Source organism: Dermacentor albipictus, chromosome 5 (genome assembly GCF_038994185.2).
Source record: "Dermacentor albipictus isolate Rhodes 1998 colony chromosome 5, USDA_Dalb.pri_finalv2, whole genome shotgun sequence".
Lineage (NCBI taxonomy): Eukaryota > Metazoa > Arthropoda > Arachnida > Ixodida > Ixodidae > Dermacentor > Dermacentor albipictus.
In genome coordinates, this window is record NC_091825.1 from 100,890,629 (window position 1) to 100,917,691 (window position 27,063).

Below are 27,063 nucleotides of genomic sequence, written 5' to 3' on the forward strand. Positions count from 1 at the left end.
GGAAACAAATGCAGAAAGTTAGTTTCTGGGTGAAACTGGAGACTTTGCCCCTGTCTGGCGCACATTCCAAACATGAAAGCTACTTTACTAAAAAAAAATGAAAGAAAGAAAATAAAGCATGGCAACACTTGCGAAGGCAGAATTTCTAGAACTACGGTGCGTTAGACAAGCCTGCGCGCGAAACTCTGCAGCCTCCGGTAGGCAACGTACGTATGCATATATGCAAGTGGTTCCCGTAAGAAACCCGACGCTGTGGCAGAGTAGTGCTTTTTTTTCTTACTTTGGTGTAGTAGCTCGGCGTTGAGCATCTACGCCAAAATTGACAAGGGCATCTGGGACTTCACAAACAGGGGTTGACGATATTGTACACCCACCACCGCGTAGAAACGAAGTTTGAATCCCACTAGGCGAGCAACAACACAAAATGCACTCGTACACTTTCGTCAGATAGTTTCGTGATCCGCTTTGCGCCCAGGAAAGTTCCGACACTCCAACTTTTCCGAAGTGCCGCAAAGAAGTGCTGCTTACGCTGGAAGGAGATTGAGTATGAGCGTTCTGGCGGGCGCAGAGAATAAATCTACGAGCACACACCTTGATATACTTGAGCTCAGCACTTTTCGGATTAAGCGAGAAAGTGGAACTGTAAGCGCCTCGGCGTTGCAGTCGTCATCGCGCATGTTTCCACGCAATCATTCTTGTGCGCTTAGTTTCGCGTTTATTTACCTTTACCCTGAGTTTCTGTAAACTCGTTTTGGGCATTTCTTCAAAGCTGCTCTCCACCATGGGTTGATCACTATACTATGTGAAGAGTATACTAACTGGTGCTCGTTCACTTAGTTTACGTTAACTATACATGTGCAGCAGAATCGTTCGCGCCAAATCTTCGGTTTGACTCTGGTACTGGCTGCCGAATCGAATGTTGAATTCTATTGTCGCGTGCATGCCCCTTTTCTTTCGGCACCGAGATTAAAACTTTGGCTCAGACTTTTTGGAGGACTGTCATCCCTTTCATGCTTCCTTTACAGTTGAACTAATAAAAAGGGTAAATAGTTTTGCGACTCCGGGCCCGCTTACTCAGACAAGCTATAAATTGGGACCTTAGAAAGTTTTGGTGGTTGCTATGAAAAGCTGCAAAAGAATATATAGTAAAAAAACTGTTCACAAGTCTATGAGACCAGTGTACAGAGCATTTGGGACTGTTGATACGCAAGTCCGAACAGGACTATTCCAGTGCTGCTATACACTCAATTGATTCGCACTAAACGAAATATAGCGCTGTAGACGAGAAAACGAGAGACTGGAACTGTCTCATGTATCTTTCTTTTTTTTTCTTTGCAGTAGAGACCTGTACTGCAATAGTATACTATTTACCATGGGAAGAATTAGCTAAATTAGTGCAAGTCGCACTTACATGGGCTTCGTCAGATGGGAGAGGAAGACGAAGTGATTCTCGTAGAGACCACTATTCCTTCGCGCTGCAGTATTTTCGGCTTTTTCCCGTGTTTTACTGGGAGACGCCGCTCTCATTGCCACGGCAATGGAAGTGGAGTCGGCAGAATGCCGACGCGACGTGACTGCTTCGTCAGGTACCGGCCCGAGGAAGAGAAATTGCCCACCGAGTCAAGCTGACAGCGAGGACACTGCGCTGTACTCCTACTCAAGCGATGACGCCTCAGATGACGAAGGCTTCGAAAGAGTGGTACACCGGAAGGCCAAGAGAAGAAACATCAGCGGACGGTCTTCGTCAAGTAAGTCTACCGTCATTCCACAGCGCAGACCATCGGCGCACACAATTCTTTTTGTGCCGGACGCACCTGCCGACAACCTCAACCGCCTTAATCGACAAGCGATTTCCGTTTCTCTGGAGGCTCTTGTCCCAGGAGAAATCAAAGATGTCAGAATTAATACTCGAAAGAACATCCTGGCTATTGACGTCCACAACCGAAGCGCAATCAATGCTTTGATGGTAGTAAAGCTCCTGGGCAACATTAATGTCCACTACCTCATTCCGCAAGACAACGAAACAACGGCCGGTGTTGTTTATGACATTGACACATCCATTAACGACAGCGACCTGCCAATTTTAATCAAACCTGCGACAGATGGTGTTGCCTTACTACAAGCTCGGCGCCTTGGCAAGTCGACCTGTGTAAGGCTCGTGTTCAAAGGTGACTGCCTACCATCGCATGTAAAGGTCGGCCACTTTCGTCATGTGGTACGACCTTTCGTACCAAAACCACTTCAGTGCAGAAGGTGTCAAAGAATTGGACATGTGAGTGCTGTCTGCCGAAATACAACGATATGCCCACGATGTTCCGAACACCACGACACCGACACTTGCCGTGCAACAGAGCTCAAGTGCCCAAATTGTCAAGGATCGCACGCTGCGTCCTCAAAAGACTGTCCACGCCTAAAGAAAGAGCAGAAAATCTTGAGAAAAATGGCCAGAGACGGATCATCACACAGAGATGCTTCAGAAGCGATAAGGCGACATCGCTCCCGGAAACGAAAGTCCATGAAACCCTCTTCCGGTTCAAGGGAAATGTCTCGTCCGGCAACGCCACCTGCTGTTCCATCTGTCTCGAGTAAGAGCACGAATGTCAACGAAAGAAGTGGCCATGCTTCATCAAGTGATGCGTGGCCGGCACTGCCGAGAACAGGCCACGCGCCAGAGCCACAGCAAATGACTCGCCATTTACAGTCAAATGTCACTACAGTTGACCAAATGCAAGACAAGGACTCACAAGTGATTGCCATGCTCAAATCGCTCACGAATGTCATGCGTCTGCTACTGACGAACATGGACACTCCGGCTGCTCGTAGCGCACTGCAAGTATTGGACGCGCTGACTCCAGTACTTGAAAGCATCGCATAGCACCATGGCCCGCCCCTCGCTACCCTTCCACAAGGAAGTCAAGAAAGCATCTTTACTGCAGTGGAATGCCCGTGGTCTCAAATCAAGAATTTCAGATTTTAGACATTTTGTCTTCGAAAACCGTTTTCCCATCCTTGTAATTTGCGAACCGAACGTGCAGAATGTTATACGTATTTCTGGCTATGAGGCATTCATGTCCTCTACCTGTGGTGATGTAAGCAAAGTAATAGTATATATTAGAAGTGATCTGACTTATGTGTTGCACCCAGTTCCGCCTCACGACGACAACCAGTACGTTTGTTTAATCGTGAAATCGAATAAGCTTACGTTCACACTCGTTGCTGTGTACATTGCTCCTTCAAGTGGCTTCGACTCTAAACGACTCCACGACGTGCTATCAGCGACACCCGGCCCTACGATTCTCACAGGAGATTTTAATGCTCACCATCCTCTTTGGGGGAGCCTGAAGATGGACTCCAGGGGAAGGCGAATAGCATCCTTTGCCACACAGCACGACCTTTACTGCCTCAACGATGGCAGTCCGACATATTTACGCGGGCCTACCTACAGCAGCTGCCTAGACTTGACCCTGGTTTCTCGGCTTCTTGAAAGAAACGTGCAATGGTTTAGAGACATTGAAACACATGGAAGCGACCATATTCCGACGTACCTGAAGATCAAGGGAATATCGAAATACTCCTCCATGACGCTCCGGCGAATTGACTGGTCGGCGTTTCGGTCGCACATGGAGGGAGTATGTCAGCAAGGGAACCCTTTAAGTCCGGAACACGAAATTCAAAAAGCCATGCAAGAGGCTACGCGTAGTTTCCAGCCTTTCCCGAAATATGCAGAATTTGAAGCAGAACTGCAGCGACTACGAGCAATTCGGCGGCGGGCTGAACGAAGATACAGGAGAACTAAATCCATCCATGATCTCCGAGAGGCAAGGCGGATGCAAAAGAAGATTCAACGTCGCATCGATGCACTACAATCTCAAAGATGGAAACGTTTCTGTGAGTCCTTGGATCCACGTCAGCGATTATCTCAAATATGGAGAACCGTGCGTGGGCTTCGCGTATCACCACAACAGCGTGTCCCTTTCAAAGCCCTCGCTTTGCACCAAGGTCGCAGCGAAATTGACATTGCTGAGGAATTTCGCTCAAGACTTTCCAGCTTGCAGTTCCACCGCGCAATTACACCATGTGCTACTCCTGTGCCACGGGATTCCCGCATGGATGTAGTTTTTTCGCTGGAGGAGCTTGAAGCGGCACTGGCGACTTGCAGGCGCTCTTCGTCACCTGGCCCGGACGGGGTTACCTATGCGGCGCTCGCCAATCTTGGGCAGACAGCACGACTCATGCTACTAAACCATTACAACGAGTCTTGGCGCAACGGTTTGGTTCCACGTGACTGGAAATGCAGCCGCTTGGTTCCACTTCTCAAACCTGGCAAATCACCTTTAAACTTGTCATCGTACCGCCCCATCGCTCTGGCCAGCTGCATAGGGAAAATAATGGAACGAATGATTTTGACTCGCCTGGAATGGTACCTGGAAAGTTACAACGTGTACCCAGATGCTATGGCTGGCTTCCGGCGTGGGCGCTCATCCATAGATAATGTCATCGACTTGGTTACATTCGTTCAGCATCAAAAACGCCGGAAACGACTCACTGCTGCATTATTCCTAGACATAAAAGGCGCCTATGATAATATAGCACATTATGCCATTATAAATGCTCTTACTGAAGCCGGAATCGGTGGCCGCACTTTTCAGTGGCTGTGCAGTTATTTGACCGACAGGCATTTCTTCGTGATGACCGAGGATGGCGCCACGACTCAACACCAAACGTGCCGTGGAGTACCACAAGGCGGAGTGTTAAGCCCGACGCTTTTCAACCTAGTGCTCGTTGGCCTAGTCCGATCCTTGCCCAACACAGTTCAGGTATCAATATATGCCGACGATATCTGCATTTGGGCGTCTGCCGTAACACGGCTGCAGGTACGAGCACGGCTGCAAAAGGCAGCTACGATAACATCTCTGTACTTGCGAAAACAGAACTTAGAGCTGTCTTCAGAGAAATGCTGCCTTGTTACATTCACTCGGAAGGAAATGAAGCGTTACAGTGTAAAGGTCAATGGGCAAGCAGTAGCGAATGCACGAAAACACCGCTTTTTAGGGGTAATTATTGACCAAGACCTATCATGGAGCCCGCATGTTTCATACCTGAAGAAGAGATTATTGACAATAATACATCTCCTCAAATTTCTCGGCGGAAAGTCATGGGGCACTTCGGTGCGGTCAATGCTGCAGCTGTATAACGCCTTGTTCCTCGGCTTCGCAAGATACAGCCTCCCTGTGATTGGCAACACCTGCAAAACAAACCTGCGTGTACTCCAGGGACTACAAGCTCAGGCCCTAAGGACGTGTCTCGGTCTTCCGAGGTGTGCGTCTACAGCGGCAACGATCGTCATAGCTCGAGATCACCCAATATCAACGTACTTGGCAACCGACGCTCTCAGGGCGCATATTCGGCACGTTGCCCGATTACCTTCTCACCATCTTGCCGCTCTACCCACAGAAAGGCCACACACATCTTTCAGTCGTTTAATTGATGCCAATCGCCCCTCATTGCCATCGAACTACATGCCTGCAGCAAGACCATGCTTACCTTTATGGTGCCTGCACAGACCTGACATACGCCTCACCATCCCAGGAATCATGAAGAAAGCCAACATGTCATCGTTTGCCCTTAAGCAGGCCACGTTAGAACATTTACATGAGGTCCACAGTGGCCGCGTACACGTTTACATCGACGGTTCAGTTACATCTGCAAGCGCAGCTGCCGCTGTGCTGATACCAAGAAGATCCGTCAAGATACAGCTAAAGACGTCACATGTATCATCAACGACAGCTGCTGAACTCGTAGCCCTGCGTGCGGCTCTTCATTTCATTAAGGAGGAACCATCCCAGGCATGGTCAATCTTCTGTGATTCCAAGGCAGCCCTACAGAGTGTACTCTCAGCACTGCGCCATGGATCACATGAGCAGCTCGCCGCAGAGATCAGAGAAGTCCACCATCGACTAGTTGACGAAGGGCACGATATAATATATCAGTGGTTACCTAGTCACTGTGGCATACATGGCAATGATCGAGCAGACGCAGCTGCCCGATCTGCCCATGACGGCGTCAACTGCGTTGCCATTCCTCTTTCGAGAGCCGACGCAGCGAAAAAACTTGCCACACTTGCGCGTGACCTGACATTAGCCCAGTGGAATTCATCCGATTTCACAAGTGCACGCCTCCATACTCTAGACCCTAATTTACAGCTCCATATTCCGTCCGAGCTTCCACGACGTGACTGCACCCTTCTTATCCGTCTATGGGTTGGAGTAGCATTTTCAAATGCCTACTCTTTCCTTATCGGAATGGCCAACAGCCCACTGTGTGACTTCTGCGGGTGCAACGAAACGATCGAGCATCTTCTTTGTCAGTGCTCTCGTTTTAACCCACAAAGAACTGTCCTCTCAGTCACCTTAGACAAACTGGACAAGCGCCCTATGACAGAAGACAAGATCCTTGGAACCTGGCCTACGCGAACATCAGCGCGATCCGCTATGAAGGCGCTGCTGCGATACTTGAAAGACACGGGACTTTCTGACAAATTGTGACAGTACACTGTGTGGCGCAGGACTGTACGGTGACACTGCGTAAGACTAGGAATGCCTTTGCGGGTTGCGTGACAGTGCCCACAGAAATAGTTCGTGTGTACGTGCGTGTGTGTGCTTAGGTTTTTTTTCTTTTCCTTTTTTATCCTTCTTTCTTTCTCACCTATTGCATCCCCTTTCCCTTCCCCCAGAACAGGGTAGCCAACCGGAGATAATCTCTGGTTAACCTCCCTGTCTTTCCTTTGCCTTTCTCTCTCTCTCTCTCTCTTCGTCAGATGCATTGTGCATTCACTGTGACGCAACGTCGCGTGAGAAGATTGTTCGCGCATGTGTCTGTATTGTCACTTCTTTCTTTATCGTTTTATTATTGTGTGTGCATGTTATTCTACTTTACGTCGTTGTCATATAATGTCAAGAGGCCGAGGATTCTCAATTCGCCGGTTTGCGGCATTTTGCTCACCTTCCTAAATTGTTCAGTGCGAAATAAAACTTCATTCATTCATTCATTCATTCATTCATTCATTCATTCATTCATTCATTCATTCATTCATTCATTCATTCATTCATGTCTATGAATGGCAATTTTCTCCTGTGTATGCTTCCATACTACAATTCAGTGTGGCAAGAGTTAGCTCAAATAGTGCAAGTTCCAGTGACAAAGTTTCTCAATTTGCCACTCAGTGTGGTACATATTCAATGTTTCTGCTCAAGGGGATCGACAGAGAGCGGGTAATTAAGAAAGTGTGAATATATCTTTTGCACAAAACCTAATCCACATTATTCTTCAATGTATCCCTTTCACGCACAAAGGTTCGCTTATATACGCATGCAGGAAACATATATTGCACTCGCCGAAGTGTTGCTCTTGATTAAGCAACTGACATGTGCCGTCCAGGCACAAACAGCGATATTTCAGCTTCAGATATTGTTGTTTTGTTACTGCTGATGCTCAGCCCTCCTTTGTCCATGTTGGCAAATAAATGTTCGAAAAGATTTGCACGACAATGCACATTCCCGCTGTACTGTCTCGTTAAAATTTCAGTTTACAGGATTGCTTATGGAATAAATATGAGAAAGAAATGTTCGAGCAACGCTAGATATCAATGCTCTGAAGCATCGATGATCGCAACGAAACGTTCAGAGAATGCGCGAATGCATTGACGAGCTGTAGATCACGCGAATTCATAATAAGCCTTAGCGCAAACAGGACGTCGTCTGTGGTCCTGTTGGTGCCGGGGTTTATTACGTGGCGCGAATATTTCCCTGTACTAAAGCACCACCGACCGGAAAAGCTTTCGCAACATGCATGGGGTCAAACTAGTGGAGTTTTCTTGCTGCTTCACCAATCAGTCTGCAATTTGTGTATCGAAAGGAGGAGAGAGGAAAGAACAAAGAAATGCAGGAATGCTAATCCGAAAAGACATTTAAGGGCATGGGGTGTGGTTCGACAGCGACTGAAGACAGCAAGCAATTCGCGTTTAACTACTCTGGAGCCTGCGCTGCGGGTAACCGTGTTTCATTGTTCTCGGATGCATTGTTCCAAAGAACATGTGTGGTCGCATGCTCATGCTTTCGTGACCATTTATGAACTTTGCAAACAGATCTTCCCGATGCATCAGGTCGCGCGGAAACTGGAAAAATATAAAAGATAGTATGCCAGTCACAATGAGAGGAATTGCTTAGAGTGAACTTATGGAAGATGTACCTATAAAAAAAAAGAAGTAACATGCGATTTGTTCTGCAGCAGGAAGCGAGAACATTCGCGCATCACAATAGGCTGGTTTGTGAGCATACGCTCAAATGTACAGCGATTAGTTTTTGTTTCACCACAGTGTGTCATTGCATAAACATACGCATTTATAAAGATATAGTATATCAATACTGTAAAGCTGATAGAAGTTCGTATTGCACATAACCTAATTTCTGCTAAATTTCCTGCATGGTCAAACAGGGAAACGACTGGCGTGTGCATAGCACTGCACAGTTCGTCTTGACCATTGAAGTAACAAAAATAACTTCCAATAAGAAGGCCCGAAACGCACAGAACTAGGTCGCTTCATTGCGCTCCTGCAATTGAACGATAAAGCGTAGTACCAGAGATTACGCATTCTCACGGGGATCGGGAACGGTCGTGTAGCCGAGGAACAGATCAAGCTCAGACTGTTTGCAAATATGGAAGCGGCTGCGAGAGTGTGCCTATCTGTGACTCGCAGTCTTAAAAACCTAATAAATGTAGCATCCTAAAACCAGGAAGTAATGTTTAGCGTCACAGTAAACGCACAAGATTGCTTTGAGAATACTATGTGAGGGATGAGTAGTTTTCCGTTACCGATTCTTTCGACCTTCACAGCTTGGTTCCCCAAAATTTACTTGCAGATGTTTCTTCTTTATCGTGTGGGAAGTCGACTACAGTTGGCGTGCATTCCCCATAAACTGGACTTTACTCACTGCAGTCTGCAGCAATAGTCGTTTCATCGGTCGTAGAAACGAACAGCGCGATGTTGGAGACGAAGAAAAGAAGAAAGTGTTGACAGTTGAGATCAGCAGTCGAGGCTACATATGTTCTCGAGTGCTTTCTGCACGAGGTCTTTTTTTTTTCTTTTGAGCAGTGAGCACTTCGACAGTTTCCTGCCCTACGCGTGTTTTTTGCTGTGCCAATATTCCTGTAGTGTCTGTCGTTCTGTTCTGGAATGTTTTAGTCTCCTGGTTAGCAGAGATGTTAGAGCGACCGCCCCAAAGTGGCATTGGTCCCAGGATCGATCCCTCCGAGGTATGCGAGAATTTTCTTTTTTCGTCAGTCAGGCTTTCTTTCCGAGAAATCTGGTTTCTGTCCAGCTTAGTACTATTGTCCGTTGGGTAAAGATTTATGTTATCATTAATGCCCATTACTCAATGCACGTTCCGTTGATCGTGTGTAACCCGCCGTGGTTGCTCAGTGGCTATGGTGTTGGGCTGCTGAGCACGAGGTCGCGGGATCGAATCCCGGCCACGGCGGCCGCATTTCGATGGGGGCGAAATGCGAAAACACCCGTGTGCTTAGATTTAGGTGCACGTTAAAGAACCCCAGGTGGTCAAAATTTCCGGAGTCTTCCACTACGGCGTGCCTCATAATCAGAAAGTGGTTTTGGCACGTAAAACCCTAAATATTATTATTATATTATTGATCGTGTGTAGAGTTGACTGTACCGCCGAAAGTCAGAGCTTATTTCTGGACGACATGCATTTGGACCGGTTGGTGATAACTACGTGCACCTAAACCGAGCAAAGAGGGAGCACCGCATATTGCATTGACGGGACAGTTCGTTGTCTTTGCACACGTGCGGTGTCCCATTGGTCTGCTTACTCATTTCCTTTGCCATTGTTCACGTGGCTTCTGTATTTCACAACAGTAAACGCTGGCACAAATGAGTCAGCTACCTTTTAAGGCTGTGAAAGCAACATAAAGCCATCATTGAGTAAGTACCACACAGCATCGCTGCGACACGTGATCGCTGTACATGCCTTGTCGGGTTGTCGTGCTGCAGAACTCGGAATATCGCCATAGCTAATCTATGTTGCGAAAGTGCTGTAACTTACCATATGGCGTACGCGGCACCATAACAAAGCGATGACGTAGAACAGGTAGACAAATAGGTTGCAGCGTGTTCATGCACTAAAGTCTGGTAACCGCGTAGGCTGCGCGAACTCCTTATAGATGCTGGTTACCGGCGTGTCAGAACTCTCTACCAGGAAAGGCTTCCGAGCGCGGTTCTTTGCTTGCTTTTGTTATCTCGAATGACACGAAACGTCGAAACGCATTAGCTTTCGGCATATTTTCACCGCATGAAGGAAAGACTCTTCATCAGCAATTCGAAATGGATGCTAGGTATTATAAAACTCATGCAGTCAGCGTTCCATAACTTTGCGGATGATATGCATCAATATAGCAGGGAAAGTTCGAAATTATGCAAATGGTGCCAGGAAGAAAATAAAGTTTTCCCTCGAATGCGACGTCCCATTTCACGCTACACGAAACACTACTTTTCGACGACGAGAAGAGACAGATAGTGGTAAGGCAACGTTGTTACGTTGAATAATCACTATTACGCTTTTTGGTCGTTCGTGAGAGATATGGTGCGTGTCAGCAGGCTTGCGTTTCGAAAACCCGAGTCCACAGCCTATTCGTGAGTCCCCTATTTCACGCATATAGCACATTTATGAACCACCTTTTACAAAATATCCTCAGAGTTGGAATTTTCTTACGCTAGAGGCATGGCAACAGCTGTTTTCATGTAAGTACAAGAATCGTATGACCGCTTTCTGTGATGACGATGCGTTTGCGGCATATTTGCCATATCAGTAGCGATAACTTGTGAAAGTTATCGCTATTGACATTGTGATTATTATATATTGATAGACTCCCAGCATTGGTGAGATGGTTCATTGCTGCCTTGCATGTGAGTCAACAAAGACCGGCGGAAACGTAGGATATAAAGCATAGTTTATTTTTTTCGTACGTGCGTCCTCAACCTACAAGTTCCCTATAAGCTATAAAGTTTTTCTGACCTTTACAATTCACTACAGTTCTATATCACTGTTTTCAATATAGTCTCATATCGTTGGTTCTATTACCAGGAAATGAAATAGAACTACTAAATTTGTTTCATTCCATTAAATATAATCTTCCAAATCATAATTTTCGTTCAGAACATTGACTAATACTAGAGAAAATTAAGATGAACATTTCATTTGTTTTTAATTTTGTGCTGTAGTACCTTGCGCCCCTACCTCAGTATGAGGTCATGGATTTCGAAATCACGCGTGCTTTCTTTTTTTGACGATACAGAAGTTTTAAAATTTGCCTGTGGCAGATAGCGTAATGGTACTCCTCGACTTCTATTACACGAAGCTGTGGACATTACTCGCATCAGAAATCAAAATGCATAACCGATAAATAACAGGAAATAACGAAAAACGTAGTTAACTATTTATTCTCTGGCACATATTGCAAAATTATGGGGTTTTACGTGCTATAACCACAATCTGATTATGAAGCACGCCATAGTGGGGGACTCCGGAAATTCGGACCACCTGGGGTTCTTCAAGTTGCACCTAAATCTAAGCTTACGGGTTTTCTCACATCTCGCCCTCATCGAAATGCGGCCGCCGTAGCCGGGATTGGATCTCGCGACCTCGTGCTTAGAAGCAGGACACCACAGCCACTAAGCAATCACGGCGGGTACACATATTGCAATCTACGAATTGCAGTCAATGACTTTGCAAAGCATATCCAATTGGAGCGAATTCTAGGGGTTGCAAGAGTTTCTCTATGTTAACCATGTAACATTACGGCAAAAATACACTACTGTTGCACTTAATTTATTACCAAACCGCCGTTTTCTGCAATGAAGCACGAAAGTAACTGGAACGCCCATGTATTTCCTCGCAGTCTTTGGGAATGTGTATCTGGAAGCTGGTGCAATCCTGGAAATATGTTCGAACTCCCCCGTTGCCATTCGTGAATTGCAGTATTAGCCGTAAGTCAATTACTTAGAAAAAGTAATTACATATTTTGTTTCATTAGCTAATTATACATTTAAATTTCTTGTGCGAGTAACATCCACCGCGTTGGGCAATCCAGCTAAATGACTAGAATTATGATATCTGCAATAGGTGATTTTTAAAAGTTCTGTAAGTAACGTTTCAAACTAAAAAACATCCAGTAAATTCTTGTATTTATGCCACAGCAGCTGTGGAAAAGATCTCGGAACCCTGAAAGGTTCAGTCTTTGGCTCCTTTAAAACACAATTTTAGGGAAACACAAATAGCGAAATCCAAAGTTAGACGACAACCCGTCTGGCCGGAAAAATGCACAATAATGACGCGCGAAAAGATGCTCTGACCAAGATAAACAAAAATTTAATGATGTTTCGGCTCCACATACGGGATCCTTGTTCACAATTGAAGCCCATAACAGAGATCGAGCGTATTTGAGTACGTTGCAGTACGTGACGCAAGCAGCGAGTGTACATCGAGTGTACACAATTTGTAGTCCACATTTAATCACAAAAATTAACTATATCTGAGCAGACGCCGTCCAAATGCATTCTGTCACGGCAGGCTGCTGCGGCAACTTAATGTATTCCTTACCACCCGCATTTCAGACCCGCTTTGTCTTAATTTTTTTGCTTCCGGAGCCTCCCCTCAAGGGCAAGAGTTGCTTTCTTTTGTATTGCGTAAAGGAGATTATAAAATACAGGTGAAATAATTATTTGAAGCATTCTTTGCGAACTTCAGGCATTTTGAGTGTGTGTATCACTATATCTGGCATCCAACACCATGTTTTTCACAATGCCTACCAGCTTGAACCACTGCTTATAGGCTCATGTTCGCGCTCACCTCGCGCCAGTGCAGGGCATTACTGAAGATACAGGTATCTTAGATGCTATCTTAGATACTCTTTGGGTGCCTTGTATCTGTATCATGATGTGTCTGGCGAGACACGTATCAGTATCTGTATGTACTTATACTTGAAACGTATATACTTGAAAAGTATATACTTGAAAGAATGTATCGTGTATATTAGGATACAAAATACTGGGGAGGGGCATCGCAACATCACCGTGCGAAACTATAAACGCCGGCTGAACTCCGCTACTCAAGCTTATACTGCGGCCGCTAAGCCACCGGAATTTCCACAGGCAATGCATTTTCTCTCGCCTGACCTTAACAAGTAAATTGACTATGCTTCAGGCTTAAATGTCATAGCTATTAGTGCTGCCGCCTGTGTCGTGTTTCTACGTATTCACTGTATTTGTGTGCTACGAAACCACCTTTCTTTTTTCTTTATATATGTATTTTCTTTATTTATTTAGCTCACTCCTAAATTTCTTACCGTTACAAATCACCAGGTAATCGGAGCTATATGCAGCAGTAGTGTGCATAGCGGCGGTATCCTGGGAGGATTTGTGCCACTGCGATGCTTACGAAACGTCTCTAAGTTGCGCAACTTTTCTCGTCGAAGAAAAATCTTAAAAGGATTGCACCTTAATAATGATGTCGCTAACGAACGGTTTACGCCAGCAAATAAGCAGAACATGAAAGGTCATTGCAGCTTTGTGCGCCCTCTGTATACACGTTGCGTCACAAAAAATGGTGCCACCAGCATTGTTTCTGCTGTAAATCTGTCCGCTGAACCAGTATTGCGTAAACGGTTAATACCTTTACGGACAAGGTAAAACTACACAGCGGTATTTGCGCCATCATGCAGAGGCTTCTGATTAACGTTTCGGTAGTTAGATGGTGACCTGCCAGCTGGTCGACAAGCAGGGCAGCGACTTCCATCAATTACAAAAGCGACAAACAAAAGAACGTTAACAGCGCAGTGTATCAAGAGCTTTCATGTTAAGCAGCTAAAGCAAACCCAATAAATTGTTTCGCAGTGAACATATTACACTTTGAGCCAGAAAGCCAGAATTATGAGATACTAACAGACATTTCATTCAGATCAAACAACGTTGGCCGGAGTTAACAAATTTTCGAGCAAACATTTTTGTGCATAAGCGTTTGCCGCTACATGATATAGATATAACGGTTGTTCAGCGAACACTCTCAATTTTCTTATTTTATTTTTTTAGTTTCTTGTGGCGGATAGCACAATTCTAGTCCGTATGAGCTGGTCTACTTGGAGAGGCGGACATCACTTGCACAAGAACATGGGATTCATATTCGGTTAATTAATAAAAATGCAGTCATTAATTTTTAACTGATTACGCTTCGGCACATATTGCAATTTACAAGTTCCAGCCGGGGAGTTCGCAAGGGACGAATTGTCAAGGGACTTGGGACGAATTCTCAGGATGACACCAGTTTAGAGATGTTAATTCCCGAACTTTGCAGAAAAATTCCTTGGCTTCCCAGTTATTTGTGTGCTTCAATGCATACAACGACGCTTTGTCAAGAAGGTAAGAGAGACAACAGTGCATTTTTACCTCGAGTTCGTCGCCACATATCTCTTAAATGGCACCATACACACAATTCTTTTCAAATGCATATGACTTTCAGTCTCACCCACTAGAACGTGCAAAGTGCAGTATGTTGCCATAATGTTATCAGTTAAAACTTAATAATTGTTGAATTAGTTGATTATGCAGTTAATGTTTTTGTGCAAGTAATGATGCCTGTTCGACTAGACTAGTTCATGGTCTATAATTGTGCTACCCGCCACAGGCAATTCTTTAAAGGAATTGAAAGTGTTCGCTCAAACACCCTGTATAACAAGACATTTGCGAATATATCGAAATATCTTAATATACAAATGGAAACTATCGTATCGGATACAATAACTGCGGTATTATCTTCTATCTGTATCGCAAATACTTTTTGCCCGTGTATCTTGTATCGTATCATGATACAAATTTAAAGTATCTTTGCCCAGCCTTACCTCGCGGTCACTGCATCATCGTCAATCGAGCTTCATCATCCGACTCACGCCCCTGATTCTCGCATTACTACCTGCGCTCGACCCACGGGGCCCGCGTAAGAAGATACGGACACTTCGGCCGCTAAACACCAGGTGGTGGTTTCCTCCTTGCCAGAAGCGATTAATTTCCCACGAGCGTTAATTTCCGATCGGCGGACAGCAGAGCGTCACGTTCTCGTTGTTCCCCTAGTTTGCACCGGTCTTTGAGGACCCTTCTCGTATATACAAGGCTTTTAATCAAGCATCGTGGCCTGCTATTTCGTACTGCACATGGATCCTGAGTACGACAAGGCTGCGCCGTGTACTCCAGCAAGGCAACGTCATTATAGTGGCTGGAATCGATTACATCGTACTTCGACGGTGACACTGGAGCTCTTAGGGGGCCGCAGCTTTGTCGAAAAAGTGCGTGAGATCAGACTTTGCGTTCGTCAGGGGTTTACTTGAGCATCTCGAGGATGCCGTACTGCCAAGGCACCACTGGGCGCAGAGGAAGAGGAACGTGTTTGCGGTGATCGAACAATTAGGCAAGCCCACGTTCTTGCCCTCGACATCTCCGAGGTCCACAGTGAACGCCTGCTCGAACTCATCGAGAGAGTCAGAGAGCTGGCCGAGGCAAACCACTGCAGTATCAGTGCCATAGCGAGTCACCTGCAAAATGCGTCGCATAACTTCGATTCCCTTGCCCAGCACGTGGGATCTGCATAATTTTTCGCTTTAGCATCTCTTTAATATCTCTTTTCGATCCCAATAGTTATAGGATCACATGCAATGTGGCGGTGCTGCTTACACACACAAAAAAACAGGACTAGGTTTTGCGGCCACAGCGATATCAGGTTTAAAATAAGCTTTCATTGGAATTCGCTGTGGTGTGAGAAGCATGATTTTATGGCAAGGATCAAGACAAATACTCATAACTATCCGAAGGAAGTATGGAGGTTTTGATTAAAGTGCACGGAAGCCTGCCTGACGAATGAAGTGAAGTAGTGAGCGCTGCCTACTGAGAGATGCCGAGGTAAAGGGAAAAGGGGAAACAATGACACAAACCCGCACGTGCAATATAGGCTAGATAATGTTTACATACATATCGTTGTAAAGAAAACAGTTAAGAATTTTATTCAAAAGCTCTGCATTCTTTCACTACTCCTAATTCCTCCCGCTATGTTTGCGCAACACCTGACCAAATATTTCATCTCTACAATTACAATGAACAGCACACCAAATATTTTAATCACACACTGACTACCTAAGCCTTTCAGAGGGCAAGTATAGAAGCCCTACTGGAGTACCACATTGCCAGTTCGCTCTTGCGAATCAACGATGAACGCAGGAAAATAAACGCAGACGACAACAGAAGTATAATTGAGAACTCTACTGAGAAACGATGTTCGGGCGTCGAGGAAAACACACAACACTCCGACCAGCACAGCAACAGCTTGTCGCGGACATGGACAAAAGAATCTCCTGCAAACATGGAAAGCAAACATTGCTTATACGACGTTGAAAGTAAACTCCAAACAAATTACAAGAAAACACTATAAGCGAAGTCTTAGGGCGTTTCTGTCCCCGGCCATCAAAAGTCTTCCAATTCCCGGAGTGCTGCCACCAAAGCAGGGCCTCGGCTTCTTCACTGTAGCTGCAGAAAACCCAAAATGTTTGTCGTTGCAATCTCATGTGGCCTTGCTCTGTACGCTGTTGTTTGTTGTCAGTTCGAAACAAGCCCATTACCTTTCTCTTTCAATTAAGATGGCTCCTTGTGTTCTCCGATTTGGAAGTGACACTCGCAGCTATCTCCACAAGAAGAATCGGGAAAAAAATGCACAATAGTTAAGCTTGCCTGAAGCGTTATTAAGGACGCTAGATTGAAGTTGGCCCGTTCCATCATCATATATGGCGTGCTGTGAACGTAATTCCGCAATCACGGGATGGCTTAGGCACACTGACGCACATTACCGTACACGAGCATTCGGAGAACTGAATAAAGTCAAGCAGAAAAATCACGAGATGGGCAAAAAAACAAAACATGTGAACACAAAGATAATTAACGCCCGCTTTAAGCAGCAATGTAACGAAATAGTACTCCTTTGCTAATAGAGCACTGACTTTTTGAACATCCCATCATCTTCTTGGTATCTTACTTCAGTCAAGAAGCCGGAAATTTATCCGGCAATGCATTTACTGGTGTTTCTTTTTGTCAGTATGATAAAAATTTTGCCATTTAAACGGCTTGATTTTACGTATGTACGCTAATCGCAACGTCTTATAAGGCTCCCGAAGAAGATAGCGAAGTGGTAATCTGAGGCCCAGTTTCCCTCGTGACTGGCATGGTGATAAGCGTACAACAAGAACATCGGCAAAAAGTGGACTTTCGAATTGTGCTCACTTCTAAATTACCTTACTTTCCGGAATGGCTAACGTTTCGTCAATCTCATTACCTCTTCGTTCCTCGACATTTCTTCAATCTAGTGCGAAGCACTAATGAAGCAAACAAGCGCCTACATCTGCCAATAGAATTGTTTTTAAGGCCCTGGAGAAAACGGTAAAAAAGAAAAAAAAGCTTGAGGAAAAAAAAACAAGGAAATGGGCAAGGGGATGTTCACGCGATAGGGTTCATTTTGGGTGCTGCATTTCCGAAACGTGGAAGGGCTGCGAGAGTGGCGGAGACGTTTAGATCTCAGCAAAAACATCGCTAATATGACAGCTTCGTGCCGGTGTCATTAAAAGAAGTAAGCAAACGCCATCTAGAAAATCGACTACCTCTATTGATTATTTCAGGTGAGGATAGCGTGTCATAGGCGAGGATAACATAACATAGGCTAAGAGAATTAGTTCACGGGAGCTGTTTTTCCCATTCAAAAGAAAATTGGTGCCCTAAGACTGCGTTGTCTTCGCGCTGAACGGCTCCCGCACAGCCGGAGGCGGGAGATGAAGGCCCCAGTGTAGGTTCGTAAGCGGTAGGTATAAATGAGTTACCCCAAGGCACGGTCCTAAAATGCAGCGTCGCGCTAAGAAAACAAAGATGGTTCTTGCTAAGGGTTTGTTCTAGCGTGAAGCTGCCGTATTCATCAAAGCTGTCGGATTTTCCAAGTCCCAAGCAATTACGGAATCTAGTTATCCAATTACACCATGTAGGTGTATTTAGTTAGAGTTGGCTGAGGACACGGTTAAAAAGATCAAGAAAACCTAGGCTTGCTTTTGTTCTTGTTTTTGACAAAATAATATTTCTAGAGATGTTGCATGCTTTATTTTAAGTTTTGCTTATGAAAAATTGAATAGGCTTCTATTTCATTTGTTTGCTGGTGAGAAGAGCAATACTTGAAAATAGGTGGTGTTTTTTTAAAGGAATTTTGCTGAAAGTATTGCAGGGGTGTACGTGGACATGTCCGAGAACCTTTAGTTTAGCGGCTAACTTCACGAGATTGACTTTGCCTGTCTTTGCTCACTTTATGAACAATCACCCTTTCACGGTGGTAGTTCAATCATACTTAGAATAGTGTAAGCAATGGGTTATGCCAGTATTTTGAGTTGTTTTTATGATTGTTTGTTTAGGGCCGCTATTTGACAGAGATGCAATAAAAAGACTGGTTTGCATTCTGACCAGTTTTACTTGAGGCTTTTACTTTATCAGATTTGCAGCATATTTTATGCACAGAACTTCGATTGGTCCTGTAACTTATAGCTAGAGAGTTGCGACAACGTGTGGATGAGTCATGCTAAATCCTACAATAAACTTTTTGGAACCTTAATTTGGGGCTGAGCACAAGCTAGTGTCTAGGAAGACTGGCAAATTCCAGTAAACCCGTCGAAATAGCGGGTGATTTACTCTGCCTTTATTCCTTTAATCTGTTGTCTTGTACCCCGGGTGGTTAAGAAGCACTCCTTCTTTATCCTCATCATGAAAATATAGCTTCAATGCCTGCTTATCTGTGTAACAAATGTTGTTTCGAAATTTGCCTCTTATCTTTGAGGAAGGACATTGATCATTTTTATGCATATTTTTTTCTCATTTCTTCGTCATCAATGCTTTATATTAAGTGTTGAACGAATAGCCCGTTGAACGACATATCTTCAATATCGCTAGTCAGTGAAACAAAGCAAAATGAGCTCTGTAGATAAAGTTTAGTCAAACCTAAAGTTCCCACAACACAAATACAAACTTGGTTACCAGGCGAACTACGACTGATTGAATTACGCTGTCAGGGCTTCCACACGGTGCATCTCAGAACGCTTTTCATCACAAAGCCATCGTGTGAGGCAGTTGACGCGTCGGGGCAGACTGGATGTGGGAAAACAGGTACGCTTGCAGGTGAGTGCTTAATGAGTGCTTTTCTTTTGAGGCAAGTCGCGCCTATAAACAATACATTTCATATTTGGGGAGCTGGAATGATGTTTATTATTTTAAAACAACAAAACACAAAACTTTGAGAAACACTTGTCACAAGTTACAAACTTAGAAAAAAAGTGATTTGAACAAAGTGCATGAAATTCTCACTGAGGCATGTGTCTGGGTGCGAGAAAGTGTGCCTGTTTACTGACTACGAAAAAGTATAAGATTTGGCCTACAAAAGATTGTAACAAATCATCTTGTAGCTTTCTGTCTACTAAAAAGAAGAGAGAAATCTCGTAACCACATTTCAAGATGTGCGGCTCCGTGTCTATCGATTTTTACGACCATATATAAAAACGACAAGCAACTAGATTTTTATCAGGTTTATTTCCTTTGTTAAACAAAAGAGCGGACAAAAGAACGGACAAATGAGTCATTCCAAGCATGCTGCTCGGTGAAAGTAGAGAAATTGGTGTCATTATACCTAGCAGCTTTAGGCATCGCCGTTGAGACAAACCATCTGATTTCACAGGAAGATATAATAGGTGGGGCAGAAACACCAAGAAAAAGATGCAGTTAATTTCAGGCACCATCTGAACGGTGTGGCCGTAGGTGTACAATCTTCTGTGACTACTGTGCGCTTCTGTATGCCTAAAGCCCGAAAGGAGGTTGAAAAGAAACGCTTTTGCTGAAATATGGGTAGGCAGCAAAGCAGTTATTTATAGAGGATAGAAATCAAAAGATTGGTTTTCGAAAGATCGATTCAAGCATGCAGCATTGCAGCGACGAAGAAATGTGCAGTGTCTGCCTCAGCCGAGACTCTGAGACAAGCCGAGCACGATGTGCGTGGGAGCCCTCGCCGGCAATGTTTTCGTAACCTGATCAGTGGATCTGCGAACGAGAAGAACTAGCAGCCACATGTCCAAGAGTTTTCGACATTGCTGCGTTGGCTATGTGCTCAACGTCACCGTAGTGCAACAAAGTATCTGAGTGGGCAGCATTTACAAAAAAAAAATCATATTTCAGAAGGCCGTAAGAATCTCAATAACTTTCGCTTACCAGCGTCGATGGAGTACCAGTTTTTACTAACACGCGTACTTACTGCACTTCGTCGGAACAAATTTGCAGCGTTATAGCAGAATTAACGTTAAGAATAAAACACTGCTACAACGCCGCAGAAAAGATACGAATATGTGTCGTAAATACGCACGTTATTTCAAGGGCATTCCCTCTCGACGTTGCTATTTTAAAGTATTGTGCAAATACGGCGGCCTTCTCAAGTATAGTTTCTTGGAAATGTTGCCCCTTTTGCTACGTGGCGCACTACGGTAGTCGTGGCGCACTACCGAATAGTCTAAGGAGACATGTCCAAACTTTCTTGGTGTGGGGTGGAATAAGCCGATGTGCTTGCTGGAAATACTGTGCACGTCGACAAGCGTTACGCAGTGTGGAAGACGACAACTAAAAAAAAAAGAACTTCACCGGCGAACTCTTTCCGTCTTCAAGGTGTTCTCCAAGAGAACAGCTCTCCATCTTCAAGGTCTGAAAAACAAGAGACAACAAAGCAGCAGTACCACTGAGGGATTGCAGGGTGGGACACAGCATGCTCCTCGATGTCCTCTACGGGTTCGAAATCCTTCAGGCACAAAGAAAAAAAAACAGGTGCGCTGGCGAGTGAGAAATGGATGCGGGGCGTGCCTGCACGAATTTATTGCTTCATGGTAGTCGAGTCGGGCTGGCCGCCAGGAGCCGCAAGCAAGGGCTGCTTCGAATGCTTCGTAATCACGAACAATCCAATAATGAGAAACATGTGCGCATAGAAATACGCCAGGCTGTCTAGTTCAGAAAACTGTGTTCCTGCATAAAACACACACCTTGCCTAGGCTGTTCAAGTCAGTAAAGTGGTTGAAATGCTTTCTTTTGCCTAATATTTCTCGCGATCAAACTGGTCACAAGGGGATTTATGCGGTGGCCGCAGAAAATGGACCTCCCACTGTCCGAAAGGCTTGTTACATTTAATAATCACGAGAACAATTTTCAAATCGTAAGCTTTTCTGAGCTCGTTGCGCTATTTTTAGTGGACGTCCGCAGAGGACACTTTGGGCACGCGCCCCAAAGTGCATGGTTCGTTTGGTGGATGCGCATACGCCGTCCTATGAGTTTGTCCGGTCGCGATGGTGCTCCACGCCATTTTAGTCAAAAACGTTTCAACGCGTTAGTGAATATATCTTGCGATAAGAGGTGCCTATTCTGGTTCGGCCCGAATTGTGGTATTTTACAGCGTAAGCTGGTATGGGCTCATTCCAGCAGCTGTTTCTGTTGGTGAAGGTGTCCGCCACCACCCGTGCCCGGTGTCCGTAGCAACTGTCGCTGGGAATGAGAAAAAAAGGCAGTTCAAGCCCGGATCGAATCTGAGCTAGTTGCGTGCAAATCAGCTTTCCTACCATTGAGTCACGCCAGTGTTTGCTAGCTCGTAGCGGAAAAATTTCCTATAAGCGCGTTCTAACGCTCGAGGAGACACGTGATGTAACATCCGTGCCGCGTAGCGTCGAGACGTGCACATTTTCCACTGCATTTTGCATGTTATTGCACAAGCCGTCATCAGCATTCGCCAATCATGCAAGCGCCCGGGGTGCAAAGAACAGACATTGTGTTATGTGCGCGAAATGCGACGTGCACTTCTGTCTGAATAAAGAATCAACACGTCTCAGTAACTTCAAAGGCGGTAGGTTACCAGGAAAGCTAGGGTCGCCCATTCGTTAAATATGTGGTCGTCCAAAAGGAAATTTATGCACTTTTGCACAAGACAGGAATTTCCTCAGACTGGATTCTTCTCTTTTATTTTTCGATATGTGTGTGCAACAATTTTCGGCCTGAAGTCCGGATTTAGCCAGCTCGTGGCCATGCCCCACGGTTCGTAGAAAATTCAATTTTAACACGGATTATTGGTGTCATTCGATTGCTAGGACTAGATGGTGTTAATATCTCGTGCGTCGATTTTTCTTGCCATGCATTTCATAACTTTGTCTTCGAAGTGTAACGGCCAACTACAATAAATTTCATTTTGACCTAAATGGCATTAAATTGGTCATATGCGATACTGAAGCAATCTTGGCAATGCTACAGGCCTAGTTTTCCCCAACATTTTTTTTATTGTCAGCTTTTCACGAACGGCGACACCGACGACCAGCGCAGCTGCTCGGGTACGCGTAAATGATTGTAAGTCCCATCACGTCGCTTCCGCAACTTTCGAGAGCACCGTGAGCAGTCCTGCGCGGAACCGGATCTCGGAGGCTATCCCGAGTATCTGCTCTGGTTCTTAACTTTCTCAACACCCAGCAATGATGGCGGTGTTGGTTTGAGGGGCAGCATCCGAAACCTCTATTCTTGCGGGCTTTCCGTGATGCACGCACTTGTATCTCAAACGTAAAATTTTGCACGGGGGCTTCTTTATACGTGCACTTCTCGAATCTAGGCTTCTTACGTGGTTTTAAAATTTCGCTTCATTTTGAAGTTATGTGACCTGCGCTTTATAACTTCCCATAAGCACAAACAGCTGGGATAAAGGTTATTGTTTTTAACATACGAAGTTTAGAATCTAATTCTCATGCAGGTATGTCCAAAGTGTAAATGAATGTTCGCACGCGAAAAGTCCCAGTGGTTGACGTTGTGACAGCAATTACAAACAAGAAGTCGCGTACAGGAACAAGATTATGGAGCACGGCATTTTATAATTGCCAAAGCTTCGTTGGATGGCCGGACAGGCTGCTATAGTCATCGTCATCTTTTATTCGAAAAGAGAAGCATACACAAGTGTACGCAGACACCCGGAACCCTAGCCAACGGCCAGTTTTACACTGGAAAAGAGCAATGGGCTAAGCATAGAGCCCTTATCAAAAGCATTATGAGCATCATATAAAGCGTCTCAAATAACCATCACACTCATCAACAAACCGCCAGTACACTGTATATACTACCGAATTGTACAAAGAGGAATCTCTCACGTAAAATATTATCAAAGTGCACTTGAACCTATGCCACTTTAACTTTATATACAGAATCTTGCGTTATTCTAAATGCGCAGTTAAACGATCCGAGTTCAAGAACAAATTATGCTGAATAGATTGATTGTGAGCGCGTTACCCTGACCTATGAACTCTTATAAAGCATCTTGTATTATTTTCAACACTTCCGAAAATCTCACGTCATAACTTTTCTACGATATTTAATTTGATGCTTCGTAATATGCCACCCGTATCTACTTTTGTATCTTTCAGCCTACCGTATCCTCTCTGACTAAGCTATGTTTTATTATTATGTAACATTCGTTTCTGTATTGCGTGAGTCTCTGCTGCTGCCATCCGATGGGTGAGGACCCCTCAAGCTTCGCTTATGCAGAGACTATCTCGGCATCCTACAGTTGTACTGAACTGAAACATATATATATATATATATATATATATATATATATATATATACAAACGGGGAAAAAGGGGGTTAAACGAGGGGCCCCATTTTTATTAGTCATGTCATAAGAAGCCAACAAACACTGACACCAAGGCCAACATAGGGGAAATTACTTGTACTTAAGCTGTCTGTGAGTGGTGTGAGTGGTGGCGGGTCTGTGAGTGGTGGCGCTGGCTAACACTCCCAGGGTTCACTAGGACACATAAATACCCAAGAAAGTGGATGGGAAAACAGCGCCGCTGTCGCTCAATTGGTAGAGCATCGCACGCGAAATGCGAAGGTTGTGGGTTCGGTTCCCACTTGCGGCAAGTTGTTTTTTCATCCACTTCAATGTCCATTTATTTACGGTTTCTTTGGTTCATGTACTAAGTACAAGTAATTTCCCCTATGTTGTCCTCGGTGTCAGTTTTTGTTGGCTTCTTACGATATGACTACATATATATATATATATATATATATATATATATATATATATATATATATATATATATATATATATATATATATATATATATATATATATATATATATATATATATATATATATATATAAAATGCACACAATTTCAATTTTATAGTATTAGCACATGCCGGATGTCTCAATTTATGTGTAAAATTCTTTCTTTCTTTATTGATTCATTTAAGACAACGTTGAAGTTGTCTTAGGCTATACACGGCTAGAGGTAAACATTTACCTAACTAGGCCGTGCCGCCCGCACAGTGGCGGTAGCATGGCAAAAGCAGCAGAAATTTAAGAGAGTACACATCAAATTAACTGGTGCACCTATTTTTAAACAGTCCAATACACAATTAACTAGAAAAATTAAGGAAAAAGCTTAGTCTTATACAGTTTGCTACTCACTTGAAACACAAAATAAGTACATGTGTGAAATATTTTATACTAGTATTTTAGCATTAGTTTTAGTCTTCTGCTAGTAAAAATCTTTTTTGCCGTCTTCTTAAAGCTATCCTTTCAAGTTGCAGAAGTTCTTATAAAATAGTTCAAAGAATGACAGTGTGTAACTTTGAGTAACACAGGGTCGTGGTTATTTAGCCTATTCAGCGTCGGAAAATGTGGCTCCTTAACGGCACTGGTTTTCATAGTTCTGCAATATGCTAACGCCCACAACGTTACTCCTTTTAGCCTGGAGATTGGTCACCGCATGCAACAGCCTCATTTCCAGGGAACCTTAGGGATATTTACACCACACTTTCAAAGCTCACTTGCTGCTACACATGCGATGAATAGCCGAATATACTGGCTTTTGCGCATGTGATCCTCCGAAGAAATGGCCCTGAGAGATGGTTGCCCATCAAATTTGTGGCAGAAATCTTTCAAGCTATCTTTTTTTGCTTATGCAACCTAAATAATTGAAGTAGGTGCAAGCTGTAATGGGTCCTTCGCGCAACGCAGCATGAATATATTCCATGCTGTTTTTTATTGTTTTCTTGACTTTCGAGCTCCAAGGCTGTGCGATTTGTTCTAGTCATTTGCTGCAGTCTTGCTTTAATACGATAATGTTATAGTAGAGGCTAGTGCATTTAGGAAGCACCGGCTCCTTCTCGTTTCATTACAAAGAAAACGCAGTAACAAAAAGCACCGAAACATATTTTATGCAGCCGGAGAAGACGATCATATAAAAAGTTGTGTAAACGGCTCTAGGAAAGCACGGAAAACAATACTCGTACATGAATACACACACACACACACACATATATATGACGAAACATGTATAAATATGCAGAATTTCATTATTTAAAAAAAATGAAATTACCTGCGAGAACACGCAGTTCTCAGTTTTCCTTCTTTCTTTCTTTCCTTTCCTTCTTTTCATTTTCCTTCTTTGTTTTCTTTTTGCACGTTTTTCCTATAAGTTTCAGTGTAGGATGTGCGCTCTTATAAACAAAAGCGTCTTGGTACTGCATTTACGAAACACTTCTTGTGCAGAATAAAATGTGTCTCTAGTCCGCAGTGTTCTTGTGGCTACGCGGACGAAGATGTGCATCATCTTCTCCTCGAATGCACGAAATACGATACACAAAGAACGGTACTGCAAGCTAATTTGTGTATATTAGACAGAAGACCATTCACTCTTAAAAAGATACTTGGCCCATGGCCAACTGCGGGCCTTCAAAAAAGAGCACTTCTTGCTCTGAAAAACTTTTAGAGGACACCAACATTTTGGGAAAATATTAGGTACCCGATGATTCGAATACGCTAAATGAGTTACATAAATGTTGTTGGTGATTGATAAGTGCTTTATGTGGTGATCGCAACTTCTACGCGATATGTATGATTCTGTTCTGTACTTGCAGTGTATTACATGTGCTGTGTGTTTTTGGCTGTTCAAAACATCTGTCTTTATATATGTGTACGTGGACTGAACTAATGCACAGAACTTTGCGACTCATGTACTGTTGGACCGTATATTTTTTATTCACCCAGTGTTCTATACTGAGTGTTATATTTTGTGTCGCTATTCTCCCCTTTTACGCAAACTTGTTTCGTTCGCCAAGTGACAAGGAGTAGCTGGTGCCACCATAAAGGCGCCAACCTCTCCTAACATTCACTTCAATAAAAAAAAAAGCGGTAATTTAGGTGGGCTGAAAGTCGATGAAAGGCGACCAATCTTGACAGCGCGATTATTCCACCAGTGTGCACGCGAGTATTTGTCGAGCAGCCGCAACGAGCAACGAAGAAAGCATTGTGCCTTAGCACGAGTTCCAGTGGCAACTACAAACAGTTAATTGCTGCAAGCCTTCCTGATTGCTTCACCCCCAAGGAGAAAGTGAGCGCGGATGATAGAAACAATGGAAGTGGTGGTCTCTTTTGAGGCTCCTGGAGAGGGACAGCGGCGCAGTTCTGCAGCTCTTCTCTTGGGCGACCAACATCCTTTGGCCATCTTCTCAGAGGTTTGCTTTGCAGAAACAAATGGTTACGGCGAAGCGAGGTCGTCAGCGAGAGCAACAGCCGAGCCAATCGTCACAGAGAGATCGTTGGCCTCCCGAGGAAATTGAGCCTTGGCGACGCATTCTTTCTCGTTACAGTAACACCCACCTAATAAGCTCTGACGCGTAGGCGGCACAGGGACCTCGCTTGGTTACCGAGACAAATAGGAGGCGTTTAAGTGGGTCTTTTCCCATGCGTCCACTGGACCAGAGCAATGCACTATTCTAATAAAATTTTTGCGAGCTATAATTGCCAGTTATGGCGATCGTTGCATTAAAGATTTCTCATTACTGCCCTGCTAGCATTCTGGCGTCGTAGT